Raw genomic sequence first — 18,679 nt, 5'->3', positions numbered from 1 at the left:
TAAACCCCTTCCTCCGCCTGTCCTGTGTGCCCGGAGGCGCGGGGCTTACTCCCAGCGTCAGGGTGCCCAGACCCGAATGGGATGAAATTGTGATTTAGCTGGGGTAGGGAAGGGGCCAGTTTGAAGGCTCGGGAACAGCTGGGGTCTTGCCTTCTCCATGGGTCCCCTGGGTCTGTAGCGAAAGCTGGCGTCTGTAGCGGGCAAGCCGGGGAGCCACCGACAGCGAAGGGAAACCTTCCCCGGCGAGGATTATACGTGCAACCCAGGCAAGGCGAAGCAGAGCGAGAGGACGAAAGGCAAAGGAGCACATGGGGCTATGATGTGTTTGTAAGAGGGGAAGCCCCTGGAATGGATCCTGGCTTTACGCTCTGTGTGATCATGCACTCTGTTCATGGATACTCACTGCAGAGCCATAAAAAACAACTTCTGTGGGGTTTTTTAAAGACGTTTATGCAGGGAACTCTGGCGTCTCTATTTCTGGAGCATTCCTGGCCGTAGCAACTAGTCACTCGCTGCAAAATAAAAATAAAATAAAATAAAACAACTTCCTCTCCACCATCTTAAACTTTCCTAGAGAGACATTGATAATATATGGACTGTATTCCCGGTTAGCTGTTTAACATGTCTTTTAAAGTTTCTTTAACAGACACAAGCACTGCTAACTATATGCTGCGCTATTTAAGCAGGTACACAAACGTTTTGATTGCAGAGTGTGTGGTCTGTTCAGGATAACCTTTCTGATGTTTCTAATGCAAATTTTCCCTTTTTGTAAAGAATTTTAAATACCTGACTGTAGCCTGAGTTTTATATTGCATGTTACATGGTATTAAAAGGGACACATTTTGAATAAACATAGAAAGAATCACAATTTTTCCCCCCAGAAAAATTATATGCAATTATTTTTCCTTTTATGTTTCAGCACTGAAATGATGGTCTGTCTTTTGTGATTTATTTCATGCCATTTCATTATGGCATGTTCTACAATTTTGCTTTTAACCAGCAGCATTCTGACCCTGCAAACACTTGTCTGTGTTAATCCATCTTTTGTCTTAGTTCCTCACAGCTGTAAAATGGGGATAATTATACTGCTCTTCCTCACAGATTGTTGTGAGGATAAACTCCATTAATGATTGATTTCATGAGAGTATGACCAGATACTGTAGTGTTGAAAGACCTATAACTTATAGGCAATAAGTATCTAAAAGGATTAGATGAACTCACTGAAATCAATTGGCTCCACTTCCTGACTTATCACCTTAAGCTTCTGCATAAATGTATGTATACAAAGCTGGTGCCCAAATCTGCAAAAATGGGTCTTGTAAATATTTTCAAAGTGAGGCCTCCTTTGATACCCCTGTTTTTATTTGATGGAGATTATTAATCATTCAATAAATCATATCAAATGCTGCTCTATCATTATTTAGAGGAGGAGAAAAAGAGGGATTCCCATTTTGGTTCTGTATTTATACAGTGCCTAGTATAGTAGAATCATGATCCATGACTGGGACTCTAAAGTGTTATGAAAATACAGTTATTAATAATACAATGTTTTGACCAAGTAGGTCAAACTCCAGTGTTCCCACTAGATAATAGATATAGTTTGAAAATATGTAGGTGTCTCTGAATTAAAATAAAACCCTGTAAGCTATAGCCATTATTTCCTTTGGAAATATATTTCTTTTTTAAGATAATAGAATACTACGACTGAAAGAGACTCGGGAGGTCATTGAGTCCAGTCCCCTGCCCTCATGGCAGGATCTAGTACTGTCTAGACCATCCCTGATAGACATTTATCTAATCTAGTCTGTGGAATCCTCATCTCTGGAGATATTTAAATCTCCCTAGGTACTTTATTCCAGTGTTTAACCACCCTAACAGTTAGGAACTTTTTCCTAATGTCCAACCTACACCTCCCTTTGCTGCAGTTTAAGCCCATTGCTTCTTGTTCTATCCTCAGAGGCCAGGAAGAACAAATTTTCTCCCTCCTCCTTGTGACACCCTTTTTGATACCTGAAAACCACTATCATGTCCCCTCTCAATTTTCTCTTTTCCAAACTAAACAAGCCCAATTCTTTCAGTCTTCCTTCATAGTTTATGTTCTCTAGACCTTTAATCATTCTTGTTGCTCTTCTCTGGACCTTCTCTAATTTCTCCACATCTTTCTTCAAATGTGGTGCCCAGAACTGGACACAGTACTCCAACTGAGGGGTAATCAGTGGAGAGTAGAGCAGAAGAATGATTTCTCGTGTCTTGCTCACAACACACCTGTTGATGCATTCTAGAATCATGTTTGCTTTTTTTGCAACAGCTGACTAATGATTTAAACTTTTAAACTAAAACATATAAAGCTCAATGCATGATTGATTCTGTTGCAAGGAAGCCTTCCAGAGTTCAGACATAATATCTGCCAGGAGAGGGCTGAAAACAAATAACAATTCTGCCTCTTGACTCTTTAAAATTAGTTAACTTGCCTGGGATGTTGGGTACTGAAAAGCATAGAAGTTTTCAAGTTTAACCTTCCCCCACATGTTGGGGAAGACCAGTCTCTTTTTCTGTCTTAGCTGTGTTTTTTTCTCTCTAAACTAAATCACTCAGACAGTAACTTTCTTTTGCAAGATTTCCAGCTTTGCATGCTTGCAATGATCAATAGAGTCAAAATTTTGAAGATGGAGGTGCTATTAAATGAATTATAAAAGTGGATAGATTGAAATTTTGACCTGTAGCAATATGTAAGCATCCACTAACATCTTTTTAATCTTACTGGCAAAACAATTTGACTTCTTTAGCTGGTCTGGCTTAATAAACATGACTCCATGTTACTCATAGTTACACTGAAAACCTATAATTTTGAGAAAATATTTTGTATGCAACATAGCCTTTATGCCATGAAATACCATTGCCTCCTCCTTGACAGTTTGTATGAACAATATGAGAAGGATTTGTTCCACAGTAGTACTCCCTGGGAAACAACCTTTGTGTAAGGCTTTCTAAATTTGCAAACGTTGTGAGTGTCCACCTTTGTTTACTATGAAGTCATTGAGGAAGTGTTCTATTGATTTCAATGGAAGTATAATTGGACCCAAGCTATTCAAATCTATGTTAAAGGCAGGATGGTCCAGTAGTTCAGGGTTTAGTTTAGGACTTGGGAAAGCTGGATTTAATTCCATGCCCTACCAAACTTTCTGTGCAACTGTGAGCAAGTTCTATAGCCTCTGTGGGTATGTCTACACAGTAAGGGCCAGCCTGTGGCAATGAATCTCAGGGTATGTCTACACTACCCCCTTGGTTCGAACTAATGTAATGTAGTCATACAGAGTTGCAAATGAAGCCCGGGATTTGAATTTCTCGGGCTTCATTTGCATGAAGCCAGCCGGCGCCATTTTTAAATGCTGGCTAGTTTGGACTCCGTGCTGCGCAGCTACATGCGGCACGGACTAGCTAGTTCGGATTAGGCTTCCTAATCCGAACTAGCTGTACGTCTCGTTCCACTAGCTGTAGGCCTCGGAAACCTAATCCGAACTAGCTAGTCCATGCCGCGTGTAGCTGTGCGGCACGAAGTCCGAACTAGACAGCATTTAAAAATGGCGCCAGCCGGCTTCATGCAAATGAAGCCCAGGAAATTCAAATCCCGGGCTTCATTTGCAACTCCGTATGACTACATTACCCCCCCTAGTTCGAACTAGGGGGGTAGTGTAGACATACCCTCAGAGTTTTGGTTGATGGACTTGCACTGTAGTGGTATAAATAGCTTTGTAGACATCATGGCTTGGGCTTTCAGGTGCATCCCCCTTCCTAAATTTCAGAGCTTAAGCTGCAGTGTCTGCACAGCTATTTTTAGGGCCATAGTACAAGTCTGAATGTGTCACTCCACACTCTGAAACCTCTACCACTAACTGTGTAGCTGTCTCCTCAGTACCTTAGTTCCCCATCTGTAAAATGGAATAATGTCAGAACACAGCCTCTCTGACTGTTGTGAGGTTACATACAATAAAGATCAAAGCACTCAGATACTGTGGCGATGGGAGCCGTGTAAGTAGAGTTAGGCAGGAAATGGTTTTCTTATCCTGTGGCTATTTTGCAGAATTTGAATTTTTCCCCATCTCAGAATAGGAGAAAAAGTAAAAAATCTTGAATATATTCATAAGCTGATAAAATATTTTTCATTTTGACACAATCAAATGTTTCCTTTAGATTCCAAATTTTTTATATAACCTTTTATTTGTTCAGCCTAATTAACTTTCATTTTAAACAAAATAATTTTGAACTGAAAAACTGGAATTTATCACTTAGAACATGTACGTTTGGTTTTCAATAAATAAAGAATGATTTATTGAAAAAAAATCTCCATTAGCTCTACCTTAGCAATCTGGAAAATAGAAAGGGATTCTGGAAACTACCCAGGTGAAAGCATTGTACCTCCCATAGATACTTTTTCCTCCCTAGCTTCTTTCAGTTACAGTGATCGGAGGTGTTACTTTTTACAGTCCTGTTTCCTTTGGACCTTTGACAGGACCTTGTGCGTGGTCAGTTTCACTACTTTCTGATGGCCAGTGTCACATCCAGTCTCCTGCTCTTACATGATGATATCATTCTGACTCTTGTGCTGCCTTGAGAGTTGCTCAGGCACACTCTCTTCCACAGGTCTTGCAAGAGGGTATTCGGGGCCAGGAGCTTAATGCCTTTCCTCATGCTCCCTGCATGGAGCTGGGATGGGGGAGGATAATGAGAGGGAACTTCTTTCATTCACGCTTTGTCTGCACTTACTGGGAGATTGACGTCATGGAGATTGATCTCCCAGGGGTTGATTTAGAAGGTCTAGTAAGGAAGTGCTAAATCAACTGCTGATCACTCTCCTGTTGACTCTGGTACTCTACCGGTCGCAAGACTCCCTGCAAGAGGGACGCTGCAGTAAGTCGAACTAAGCTATGACGACTCCAGATACACTATTCACGTAACTGGTGCTGTGCATCTTAGTTTGACATTGCCCCCCTAATGTAGACCTGGCCTCAATCCTCTGCACAGCACTTGGAAGGTAACAGGGATTCAAAGGAGTAAGGGGCAACCAAACTCCACTCCCCATTTCCCTGCAGAGGGCTGGATGGTGGTGCCAGGATCATCCTAACTGCTTACATCTGGACTCAGAGCTAAGATGCAAGGGAAACCTAATAGGGAGCAGCTGGGGACAGGGTTCTTCTTTCCCTACCACTCCTCTGTACTTCCCAAAGAGAGGTTCATGCTTACCTGAAGGTGGCTGCTGAAAAGCAGCAGGCATGGGCATAGATATATAGTGTCATGCCAACAGACAGAACCAAACTTGGGACCTGCGGAGCTTAGTGCATGAGCCTCTGCTGCTTGAGCTAAAAGCCACCGTCCTTTCCGCTCAGGCTGTAAAGCAAACTCATTCTCTCTCTCTGTAAGTGGTCTAAGTGCCACTCCATGGGACAGTGAACTAGGGGTGTTAGCATATAGTCAAATAAACAATTAACCAATAAGCCTGGGCATCCCATGGAGCAGCATCCCATGGAACAGCCTCTGTCCACAGCGAACCTGGGCCCTCTGTGGGCAGAGGCTGCTTTGCAGCAACAGCCCCTGTCTGAGGAGAGCTCAAACCCCCCACAGAGGCTATGTCTAGACTGCAGGCTTCTTTCGAAAGAGGCTCTTTCGAAAGCATCTTTCGAAAGAGCCTCTTTCGAAAGATCGCGTCTAGACTGCAGGCGGATCTTTCGAAAGAGAAATCCGCTTTTTCGAAAGAGAGCACCCAGCGAGTCTGGATGCTCTCTTTCGAAGACGGCCTCTTTACATTGAAGAACGCCTTCCTTCGAAAGAGGAACTTTCGAAGGAAGGCGTTCTTCCTCATGAAACGAGGTTTACCACCATCGAAAGAAAAGCCGCGTTCTAATTAATTTCGAAAGAATAATTTCAAAAGAACGCGGCTTGAGTCTGGACACAGGGGAAGTTTTTTCGGGAAAAGGCTACTTTTCCCGAAAAAACCCCTGAGTCTGGACACGGCCAGAGAGAGGCTGCTGCTACCCCATGGTGCTTCCTCTGTTTCAGAGGCAGTAGCACATGTCCAAGCGGGGAGATGGTTTTAAAACTGGCTCCCATCGTGGACCAGCTCCCACCTGCCACTGCATGCTGCTGCCTCTGATAAAGAGGCAGCAGCACTGGGTGGCGGGGGGCTCCCCAGGGGTGGAGCCGGAGTACACTGGCTGCTGGCCCTTCCCCCTGGAGCTTTTGAATAGTCATGTAACTGCAAACATTTCATGAAGTTACATGACTATTCAGTTACACGATATCTAACATCCTTACAATGAACCACATGTGCAGTAGGTTTCCACATGTGTGGGTTTCCTAAGCAGTGGCGTGGAGAATGGGTATGATAAGCAGAGTGTCTTTTGACTTTCTTATTTGGTGAACTGCATAAGAACCTTCCAGATATCATTTTAAATACATTAGTCCATTCAAAAACTCAACTCCACAGTACCCTTTAAGGGCCAGGTTCCATGCCTGTGGAAGTCAATGGGACATTTTCCAATGTCTTCCCAGCATGCTGGATCAGATCCTGTAAATGGCCATAAATCAAAGCACTTGAAAAGGTTTGTAATCACTAACAAATACAGCAAGCATGAGTGCTGCATTTTTGGTTAAATCCAATAATATTGCATTAATGTTGAACTGGGAACTCAAATGATAGAAAGAGTCACTAAGTGCTGCTAGTGGGAGACTCTTTAGGTTATTGTGGATATTAACTTAGCATGAGCCATATCTTGGCATTAAAAATATAAGTAATAGTAAAGTTGGGGCATAAAAGAATTGTTTTCGGACAGCAGTCTAAACTATTGAAACCTGACCATTCTCACAATAAATTACGTCTATGGATAAAAATAAATGATTTATGCACACGTTGCTTTGAGGAAAAACAACTGTACTAATTAGTGATACCAACTTCTGAAAAAGAGGATGGGGAAAACTATTATAGGGCTTTTAAAAATTGCTTTCTACTCCTCTATGAAGTCCTTGCTCTCTTAAGATTAGTCTGAATAAAACATTCAGGACTGAGTGCACTGTTGGTAGCTACCTATTACTATTATGAAGACTAATTTTCTTAAATGAAACTTCTAATCTACGTAAAGAGGGCTCCACAAAGGTACCTGGGTGCTTAAATGTTACGTATATTTTTTATATTTAAGTGTGGCATAGGCTTAGATACCTAAATCTTGTAATCCAAGTCCAAATTTTGGCTCCATTATGGTCCACAAAACTTCCATCAAACTCTGTAAACACCTAATCTCACTCCATCCCTAGTGTTGGGCACACTACTGGCCCCCCTCCAGGCAACTGTGAACCTATGTCCCACATGAGCCTCGGAGTGATTCATGAACCAGAGAAAATTAGGTGGCCAGATGCCCAAGTGGTGTTCGGTGATCAGTCTCGTAGGTGGCTTCTTAGCACAACTACTGAATTGGGTTCAGTTCAGAAATCCAGCTGGAAAAGTGTGTGTGTGTGTGTGTGTGTGCGCGTGCACGCGTGTGTGTGGGGGGGACTATCTTTTAACTTTTACCCCATTGTTTAGAGCACTGGCTTGGAATGTTGTACACACAGGTTCAGCTCCCTCCTCTTAGGCAGAGAAGGAAAAATAATTTGAACAGAGGGTCTCCCACACCTTTCAGGAGACTCCTCTTACCACATGTGCAATGGGGTATTTTGATGTCAAGTCGTCTCCATCTTTTCTGCTGAAATATTCCACGGAGGCTAAATATTGAAAGATTGACAGGAATAGGGGGACAGGTCGTTTCACAGTAATAGGTATGTTCCTTAAATATGTTAGCTTGGACATTTTAAATGTACAACTCCTATCCTAGTCTAGCCAGTCCCTTAGAAATCACATTTGTCAGAACATTTTTACCTATTAATGCTGTATTACAGTAACACACTGAGATGAGGATCCTGTTGTGCTCAGTGCTGTGTATACACACATAGTGAGAAACAGTTCCTGCCTTGAAAGAGATTACAACGTAAACAAGACAGTCAGTGGGAGAAATGAGAATTTTTATCCTTGTTTTAGTCAGTGAAATGAGGTACAGAGGTTAAGTGACTTGCCCAGAATCAACAGGAGGTCTATGGCAGAATTAGAATATTTTTTTAAATGTAACACCTTAAAGCTACTAAAATGTTTCCTGTCTGTGTGTTTCATTTGACAGCATTTCTGTAGAGCTGATTTCACTCTTTCCTGGGTATAATTAGGCATTTCTTCCTTTTGCTTGTGTGGGTCTTTCACATGGCAACAGAAGAGAGAAGGATTTGTCAAAATAGGGAAAAAATCCATAAAGTGTAGGAAAAAAAAACACCTGAGGGGAACTCTGGAGGGTCTAGTCCTTGACATTGCTTTTCTCTCCCCCCCCCCCCCTTTTTTTTTAAACTGACAAGATTTCAAGTTTTTAATAAGCAAAATTAGTGGCAAATGTGTTTTGCAGCTGTTGATGTAAATTAAAAGAAGTTGCTTTTGTAAGCCTCTTAGCCAGACTTTAATTAATGCGATGAGAGTTCTAGAACTAATGACAGCTTGTGAGGTTCTTGGCCAGAGTGTCAGTCTCATTTTATTTCAGACTTTAGAGTTTCTGGCCTCTTCATATTTTCTTTGAAAGTCTAGTGTTTATTTTCAGTGAAATTCAATTTATGTTCCAGAGGGGACTCGTTTGGGTCAGTTATACTATCAGCCTTCCTCCAAGCTCCCATTACCATTAATGGGAATTTTACATGCAGAACAATAGCAGATTCAGCTCCATAAATTGCAAAGAAAGACCTGAATCTTCCTTTTAAAAACAAAATGACCCCCTAATATATTTTCTCTTCAAGAGAAGAAGGTGACACCATAACATTTATTGGCAACATAAATATCTGTTAGACATCAAATAACTTTTGAAAGTTAAATGCGATGAATGGTCTATCAGCTTGCCTTCCTTTAGGGCTCAGTCTTGCCACATTTCGAAAACTCCCACAAGTAGAGGCAACGTGATCTAATGGACACAGTACTGGACTGGGAGTCATGGTTAGGCCGTACATTGCTCCTTGGCATTTCCTGTTGGTTAGCTTAGGCTGCTCAGTCAGCTCAGTCTGCTGGAACAATTTGTAGGGCAGGAGTGATAAGAGCCTTTGAACCAAACTGTAAACCCATATATGTTGGAAACCACTTCAATCCAGAGGGTACAGCAGCACCTCTCATTCCAGCACCTCTGGTCTGCTGGCTTTTGTGAAGCTCATTTTTGGGCTCCCAACTTTCCCTGTGCATTGTATACGAGACTGTGTCCCTAATTTGTAGTTGTGAACTCCATTAGGTGGCAGGGTGATTAAATATTGTGCTCAGCATTGCAGCACCTAACGATGCTGGCTAGTGCACTAAAATAAGTGTAGATGGGCGGGCTACCCACCCGAGTAGGTATCTACAGTCTAGGGCAGGATAGTGTTTTGGGAAGCAAGGCTGTCCTTGTCCCAGTGTCACTGCAACTGACAGCTTGATAAAGCTGACATGTGTATGTCTACCTGAGCTAGGAATGACACCTCCAGCTCTAGTGTAGACATCCCTAAGTCTATAAAGCTTATACTGCAGAGCCTGCAGTGCAGCTAGCTTGCTGGGAGCAGGGCTTGCAGCTAGTGAAGCAGGCTCTGAAGTCTAAGCTCCCACTCCTGAGGAGCAGGTATGCATTGGGATCCAGCTTCTGGACCCACTCCTGCCTCTTGGCCCCTCTTCCAAGGAGCCAGCTGCCACCCAGTGCTGATGCACCCACTCTGATGCAGCACCAGCAGTGCAGGGCGGTAGCCGGCTCCTTGGGACTGGGGCCAGGAGCCGGCATGTAACCGTTACAGTAACCATTACATTTATGCTCATTGGTTAACCATTTAAACTATTACATCCCTAGTTGTAATGGGACAGGAGATGGTGCTCCCTGCAGCTCCACCAGTTAATGTATTATTCAAGCACACATCAGTTGTTGGATTGGTATATCAGTGCATTGACATGCACGGGTAAGAGAGCCCTCCCTGTATGTTTCATTGGGGTTGGAAATTTAGAAATTTTCAGTGCTCTTCTGGTCTGTGTGTACCCGTGGGTGTTGATCTCTGCTGCTGTTTTTCATCATTAATGAGAGCTAAACACATACAATGTTATTGGGTGTTCACGCTAACAAAATTAACAAACAGTTGGTGCTCTAAAAACTCAGGCATAACACCCTTGTTAGAATATGCAATGGTTTTTTAACTAGTGTAGAGCAGGCATCTGCAAATGTCTGAGAACCTTATATGATGTAACAGTTTCACATTCATATTTAGCTTATTAGTTAAAACAGGTGAATGGAAATTCATGAAAAACCATACTACCGTACATATGCACAAATTAAGTAGCTGTCAGCAGATTAAAAACTTCTTGAAGGAGATCAGTCATTAAAAAACTATGAGCTGCATTAAAGTAGTGATGTAAATTTGTAATATTGAGAGTAGTGCACTACTTGAGTCAAAATAAACTAGCTTATCAACTTCTGTGTTCAAAGATTTAATTCAAATAATGTGAAGATTTATTTTAGCATTTAAATCAGTGTAGGTACTCATAAGTCAAAAATGATGTGCTGTGAATATAGTATAGTTCATCTAGGGCCATTGCGAGTAATTTCATTAGGAATCAAATTGGTCCCCTAGGAGGGGAACATTACTATGTTTCAGACTCAGTTCCTTGTTCCCTGGTGTCTGGTTGGGTCACTTATATGAATGTTGTTATATCAAGAGGGGAAAGATTTATTTGCTCAAACTTCACCAATGCTGGGCCCTTTTATTCTGAGTGAATATGCTGTCTGGATAGAGTTTGGTTTTTAATCTCTAAATTGTGAAGAAACGGTACAGTCCTTCATTCTCACCTTTAGACAGGAGATAAAGTTGATCCATCTGTGTCCAGTTTTTTTTCTGTGGCAGTAGTCTGAGTATTAGTTAGCTTTCACTGAGTAACATGCAGTTTAATTTGCTCCAAAAGTGCTGGGAGGGACAGGGAGGAGCAGGTAAGTGTGGGGCTCCAGTGACCCAGTGTGTGAGAAATTTGTGGGGTAGGGGCAGACAGGGGAACCGTGGGGCTGCAGGTGGAACCTCAGGTGGGTTGCAGGTTACTGTAGCCCATTGAGGTGAAGAAGGGTCACTCATGCAGCCCACTCCCTATTTTTGGTTGCCCATTTCTGGCCTGGATAATTGTAGGGCCATCATCGCAGTAGTGCTAGAGAGAAAGGATAGTCTTGTGGCTAAGGCATTGGGCTGCAGTGTGAATGTTGGGTTGATTTTTGGCTTTAGCCCAGACTTCCCCAGAGATTGGATTAATCACATAGAGCAGTAACTCTCAACCTTTCCAGACTACTGTACCCTTACAGGAATCTGATTTGTCTTGAATAAACCAAGTTTCACCTCACTTACAAACGGCTTGCTTACAAAATCAGAACTAAAAATACAAGAATCACAGCACACTACTCCTGAAAAATTGCTGACTTGCTCATTTTGTACCATATAATTATAAATTAAATCAAATGGAATATATATTGTGCTTACATTTCAGTGTGTATTATAAACAAGTCATTGTATGAAACTTTAGTTTGGATTGTCTTCACTGGTGCTTTCAGTGGGGCTTTTTATATAGCCTGTTGTAAATCTAGGCAAATATTTACATGACAAACCCCCTGGAAGATGCTTGTATACCCCCGGAAGTATGCATATTCCTCAGTGAAAACCTCTGTTTTAGAGTCTAATAATCCCCCTCCTCCCCCCATTAAATCAGTGGGAGCCATTTCAGGACTAGGGATGTTTGCCATTGTGGGACTGTGGCCATTATCTGTGCTTCATTTTCCCACTTGTAAAAAATATGGATAATAGTATTTATTTTTTCATTTTAATTTATTAGGGGCAAAGAGTATCTGTTAGGCTATGTGTACACATCAGTGTTGTTTTGGAATAACTGACATTATTCCAAAATAACATAGTGCGTGTCTACACTGCAAGCCATTATTTTGAAATAATGTTGAGCTGGAGGACTTCTTACTCTGACTCATGGTAACCTGCATTTCATAAGGAGTTAAGGAAGTTGAAGGAGTGCTCTTCCTTCAACTTCCTGCTTTGTAGACAACACCAAGAGCTGAATTAAACTATTCCGACTTCAGCTACGCAATTGATGTAGCTGAAGTTGCGTAGCGTAATTCGACTTGAGCCCTGCTGTGTAGATGTACCATAACAGTGCCTACCTCAATGGAGCCCTGATCCCTGCAGTGTCTGGGTGGTGTTACTATAACATAAAATTATACAAATCTGAGCATTTTACACAACTTGATGTTATTAATTAAGGGTATATAGTCTCTCTTTTTTTTGCAGAGAAAAAAATCTCTGGAAGGGATTTAGGATGTGAATGGGTAACTGGTTAACTGGTTACCCTGCTTCTGCTCAGCACGAGCTTGACGACTCCAAGCTCGTGCAGGCTGGGAGCCGGCAGCCCTTCCCACCGCTTTCTCCCTCCTCCCACACACAAGGTCCCATGCTCCCTCCTCCCACTCACAAGGCTGCTGACTTCTAACCTGTGTGGACTGGGAGCCAGCCCCCATGGAGCTTGAGCAAGCAGGCTGGAGCTGTGCCTGCCCACAGAGCAAGGGCCCTTCCGCCCACCCCTATTTAATCAGTTAACTGGCTAAACTATTAACTGTGGTTTGTAACCTATCCTTTAAACCAGCTCCTGTACCCAAGGACTGGAAGACAGCTAACATAACGCCAATATTTAAAAAGGGCTCTAGAGGCGACCCTGACAATTACAGACCGGGAAGTCTAACGTCAGTACCGGGCAAATTAGTTGAAACAATAGTAAAGAATATAATTGTCAGACACATAGAAGAACATAATTTGTTGGGCAAAAGTCAAAATGGTTTCTGTAAAGGGAAAACAGGTCTCACTAATCTATTAGGGCTTGTCTACACAGCAAAGTTATTTCAAACTAACAGCCCTTATTTCGAAATAACTTTCCTAGCGTCTACACAACCAAACCGCTATTTCGAAATAAATTCAAAATAGCAGAGCACTTATTTCGAATTTGGTAAACCTCATTCTACAAGGAATAACGCCAAATTCGAAATAGGTATTTTGATATAAGTGCTGTGTAGACACTTATTTTGAAATAGGGGGTCTTCAGCCTTTCCAGGGTGCCCTAGTGGCCACTCCAGCCTCAACCAAGAACACTCCACTCCCTCTCCCCCCTCCCCGGAGCCCTTAAAGGGGTAGACTCTGGCCACAGTGCCTGTGCCAGCTCCAAGTCTGCCAGCCCAGAGCCAGCAGTCACTGCCCCTGACCCAGTGGCCCCAAAATATGAGCCAGCAAGTCACTGGCAACCAGCCCTCCACCGCTCCCCAGGAGCAGTCTGCCGGCTTCCAGGAGCCTGCGAGGGCCCGGAGAAGGTAGGTGCCTTCCTGGTACAGGGTGGAGATAACGGACCTTATTCAGGTTGGGGGGGGGCCCCCAACGTCCATGATCTCCACACTAGACGGAGCCATCTATGGCAGGATAGCTGCCAGCCTGGCCACCAAAGGCCACATGCGAACCCAGGAGCAGGTTTGCATGAAAATCAAGTTGGTCTTGTGAGACCCCCAACCCTGAGCCCGGAGCTTCCCTCCCCCTTCTTCCCCTTGCTTCCCCCTTCCAGCTCCCTCCTCCCAGGTTTCCTCCTCCCCTCTCCCAGCTTCTCTTCTCCCCTCTCCCACCTCTTTTCCCAGTCTCCTCAGAGTTTCATTCCCTCCCCCCAGTTTTGTTAAATAAAGAGAGTTTGTGTTCATGAAAATACATTTATTTTATTATACATCAGGAAGGGGGGTTAGGGAGGGGTAAGTGGAAGGATGTGAGGGAGGAATGAGGCACAAGCCCCCAGTGGGGCAGACCAGGGAGGCTCTTAGTGCTTCTCAGGGTAGAAGCTCTCCCGCAGGGCCTCCTGGATACTGACAGCCCCCCAATGGACCTCTGGGATGGCAGCCTGCAGAAAGTGCAGCCAGGCTCACAGCAACGCGTCCAAGAGAAACACCAGAGTGCCCAGGGGCAGCTCTGGCTCCATGTTGCAGAGTGCTGTCGTGTCCTGACTGAGGGCAACCAGAGCACAGAGACAAAATGCTTTGTTGTCCCTCATCGAGGTAGACAAGCAAGCAGGGAAACCTGAGAACTGGCTGTTCGGGGGGGTCCCTTTAAGCACAGACTTCAGATAGCCTCAGGCAGCAGCCACACAAAGTAAGTCCTGACCTGGTGCCCTGTCAGAACTGGTTCTGGCCAGCCTTAAATGCAATTCAGAGTCCACTCAGTGTGGACGCGCTATTTCAAAATAGCTATTTCGAAATAACACTGTAATGCAGACATACCCTTAGAGTTCTTTGAAGGGGTTAGCAAAGACCCCTAGGACCAATCCTATTCAACTTATTCATAAACGATCTAGAGAAAGGGGTAAGCAGTGAGGTGGCAAAGTATGCGGACAATACTAAACTGTTCAAGATAGTCAAGACCAAAGCAGACAGTGAAGAACTTCAAAAAGATCTCACCAAACTGAGTGATTGGGCAACAAAATGGCAAATGAAATTAAATGTAGATAAGTGTAAAGTAATGCATATTGGAAAAAATAACCCCAACCATACATATAATATGATGGGGGCGGATTTAGCTACAACTAAACAGGAAAGAGATCTTGGAGTTATCGTGAATAGTTCTATGAAAAAATCCACGCACTGTGCAGTGGCAGTCAAAAAAGCAAATAGGATGCTAGGAATGATTAAAAAAGGGAAAGAAAATAAGATGAAGAATATCTTACTGCCCCTATATAAAACTATAGTATGCCTACATCTTGAATACTGTGTACAGATGTGGTCTCTTCACCTCAAAAAAGATATTTTGACATTACAAAAGGTTCAGAAAAGGGCAACTCAAATGATTAGGGGTTTGGGACAGGTCCCATATGAGGAGAGGCTAAAGAGACTGGGACTTTTCAGTTTAGAAAAGAGGAGACTGAGGGGGGATATGATAGAGGTATATAAAATCATGAGTGGTGTGGGGAGGGTAAATAAAGAATAGTTATTTACTTGTTCCCATAATATAAGAACTAGAGGACACCAAATGAAGTTAATGGGTAGCAGGTTTAAAACAAATAAAAGAAAGGTCTTCTTCACCCAGCACACAATGAATCTGTGGAACTCCTTACCAGAGGAGGCTGTGAAGGCTAGGACTATAACAGAGTTTAAAAAAGAGCTAGATAAATTCATGGAAGTTAGGTCCATAAAAGGCTATTAGCCAGGGGATAAAGAATGGTGCCCCTGGCCTCTGTTTGTCAAAGGCTGGAGATGGATGGCAGGAGTCAAATTGCTTAATCATTGTCTTTGGTCCACCCTCTCAGGAGCATCTGGCACTGGCTACTGTCGGCAGACAGGATACTGGGCTAGATGGACCTTTGGTCTGACCCAGTATGGCCATTCTTACATTCTTATGTTCTTACTTAATATTTATCTGGTTAACTAATTAAATGGGCTTTTACATCCCTAGAAGGGACAGAAATGCATACAAATTTGCAGAAAGTCTGCATAGGATGTTTCCATGGGTCATGCCATCAGATATGCAGAATGAAATAAGTTATAGCAAACCAAGGATGTGCGTCTCCTGTGGAAACGTCAGAGAGCTGAGACATACAGATCATGGGCTAGCAATGATCTTAAGCACTGTGATCCTTCAAGAGTGCATGTGAATTGAAAAGGAGGCAGCAGATCAATGTTTTTGAGCCCTGTATTGTATGAGGTCAACAGACCCTCACACATTTGCAGATGACCTTTCTGTGCTTGGCATTCCAGTGACATTGCTAAGAGTAATTTACTGCTACCCAAGACAGCAGTAACTTGAAATGTGTTTTTTTTTCTTTTAGCTTCAGAGTGGTAGCCGAATTAGTCTGTAACAGGAAAAACTTAAAAAACAACAAATAGTCTAGTAGCACCTTGAAGACTAACAGCACATGTAGATGGTATCATGAGCTTTCATGGGCACAACCCACTTCATCAACCCACCTTAAGGTGCTACTAGACTATTTGTTGTTTTTTCTTTTAGTGAGTTAGGTTGTGCTTACAGGTTCTAACTAGTGTACATTGGCATTTCTCTCACTTCTCCCGAGAAATCACAGATGCATCCTTGTGTTTGTAAAGTTTGGGCAAGGAATCTTATTAAAACAGGAACTCACTCAATGTGACATCATCCCAAATCTCAGGTTTTAAGAATCAGTGAGCTTTTATGATGGAGTGTCTGCCCTGTCATCTGAACCTATGGGAATGCACGACTTTACTCAAAAAGCCCAGTGTAATACACATTCAATAACTGCTCTTCCACTCCAATATTGATTTGTATTGAACTAGACCCTAGGAACCCCAATGTTAGGCCAAGACCCCATTGTGTGTCCGTACAAACACAGAAGAAAAAGATGGTCCCTGTCCCAAAGAGCTTAGAGTTAGCTTTGATTTGTTTGCTGATAACTTAGTCACCTGTATTAAGCAGCATCAAGGTAAATACTATCAAACTACATACACATGCATAGCACATCTGCATACGACTGAAACCTTTCATTCCCTCATCTGATGTTCAACACAGCTTTTACTCTCTTCCTGTGCTACCTCTGCAATATTTTCTATAGCAGGGGTGAATGCTGCATATGCTATTTCTAATGCAGTATTTTAAAAATGAATTTAGCCCTTGTAAAAATAAAGTTCAATTAGTCTTGCTTCTTCGCAGAACAGATATCTGTCCCCGGCTATCCTGGTGATACCCACTCAATCTTGACCCTGAAGCGGGTCTGCTGATGGGAGGGGGGACAAAGGGTGCAGTTGCCCCAAGGCCCGGCAAGTCTAAGCTGTAGGGTTGCCAGGTGTCCTGTTTTGAACCGGACAGTCTGGTATTTGAGCTTTCTGTCCAGGAAACAAATTGAGAAAATACCAGACATATACATGTCAGTATTTTCTAATTAAATAAGTTTTATTATTATCATGAGTATCAGTACGTAGCTGCATACTGCCTGGCTGGTAGACACGCTCATGCTGCGTGAGTACAGTAATTCCCCATTTAACACATGGGTCCCATAATAACACGCTTAACACATTTTCACGATAGCACAATTTTTTTTTTTTTAGGGAACGTTTTTTCAATTACACGACCTTCCCTGGAATAACACGATTTCCCCAGCCGGCCCATTGCCGGCAGCTGCACGGGGCTTCCCCCGCCTCCCTGCAAAGTGGCGGAGGGTTTGCTGCTTGCTGCGCCATTCCTCATTGACTTCCCCTCGCTGGACGTCTTGCCCCCTCTCCTCCGCCCCCACTTGCAGGCCAGCGGCTGGGTATCCCCAGTCGACCCGTCGCTGGCAGCTGCGTGGGGCTTCCCCTGCCTCCCTGCAAAGTGGTGGAGGGTTTGCTGCTCACCGCACCATTCCCCGGCGCCCCCCCCCCCCCCCCCCCCGCTGGACACAGTGCAGGTCCCAGCAGACCCGTCACGGGGATACTCCCAACCCAATCCCCCTTCCCTCTTCTCCACTTCCCTTCCCAGAGCCTCCCCTCCTTGCTGTAACCCAGTCCCTTTTCTCTCCCAAACTTATGTTCCAGTCTCAGCAGACACCACCGCTTGAAACGTTACCTCCACCTTTTCCATTATTTTCAATGGGAAAATTGACCCCGCATAACACGTTTTCACTTAACACGATCATTTTCTGAAACTTATCTATAGCGTTAAATGAGGAATTACTGTATGTCTACCAGCCAGGCAGCCCGTAACTACGCAGTGCCTGGGGGGCAGGGCGGGATGGAATTCTCGGTGCCAGATTCGCCTGTGCGCCCCACCGGAACCGTGCGCAGGACGGGCAATGCCCCGGGATCACTGTGCACCCGGGCCAGCCCTGCTTCCTGCTGGCTGGTTCCCCCCTGCTCTTCCCCCTTGGCCAGACCCGCTCCCCCCAGCCTCCTCCTGAGCAGCCCTGCTCCCACCGTCCGATTCCCCCTGATCTCCCCTGCTAGCCCCATTTCCCCCGACCTCCTCCCGGCCGGCCCTGCTCCCCACTTGCCAGTTCCCCTCCCCTCCCCCGATCTATCCCAGCCTGCCCCACTCCCCCCCGACCTCTTCCCGACCAGCTCCGTTCCTCCCACGGCCAGTCCCCACCCCCCATCTGAGATCAAGTGTTTCTGGTATTTTTCTCAAAACCATCTGGCAATCCTACTAAGGGGCCCGGGTCTCCTGGCCAGCAGTGGTGGCGGTGGCTCGAGCCCCAGGCCTTTCACATTGCCACCTGAAGCACTGGGCTGTGCACTCTGGACGACTTTGAGGGCTGCGGGGAGCGTTTGGAGGGTGCACTCTGCTCCAGGCAGTGCAGAGGGTTGGCTGCCCAGGCCATGCCCTTCTGCATGAGTTCCCACCCCTTCTGTCCAAGTCCCACCCTTCCAGGAGCGCAGAACTGGGCCCCCTCACACCTTACCCACAGGTCCATGGAGGCTATTGGTGACCTTGCCCTGAAATGCCATTGGAGTCCCTCTAGAACGTGTAGTTCAGACGCCATTCCATGATAATAAGCCTTGACCTGGAAAGGCCACTAATAGATACCTGTCCAATAGACATTGGATCAACACCACCACAT

The 18,679-nt window shown here is 44.3% G+C and overlaps 1 protein-coding gene across 1 annotated transcript in view; it reads left to right on the top strand.

Annotated features, from left to right (window-relative positions):
• The window catches only part of DPP6 (dipeptidyl peptidase like 6), an 865,367-nt gene that overhangs the window by 820 nt on the left and 845,868 nt on the right, over positions 1-18,679 (top strand). The gene's annotated exons all lie outside the window — the stretch shown is intronic.

This window comes from Pelodiscus sinensis, chromosome 2 (assembly GCF_049634645.1).
Source record: "Pelodiscus sinensis isolate JC-2024 chromosome 2, ASM4963464v1, whole genome shotgun sequence".
NCBI lineage: Eukaryota > Metazoa > Chordata > Testudines > Trionychidae > Pelodiscus > Pelodiscus sinensis.
Note: the sequence above shows the minus strand (reverse complement) of the source record. Positions and strands in the feature narration are given on the sequence as shown.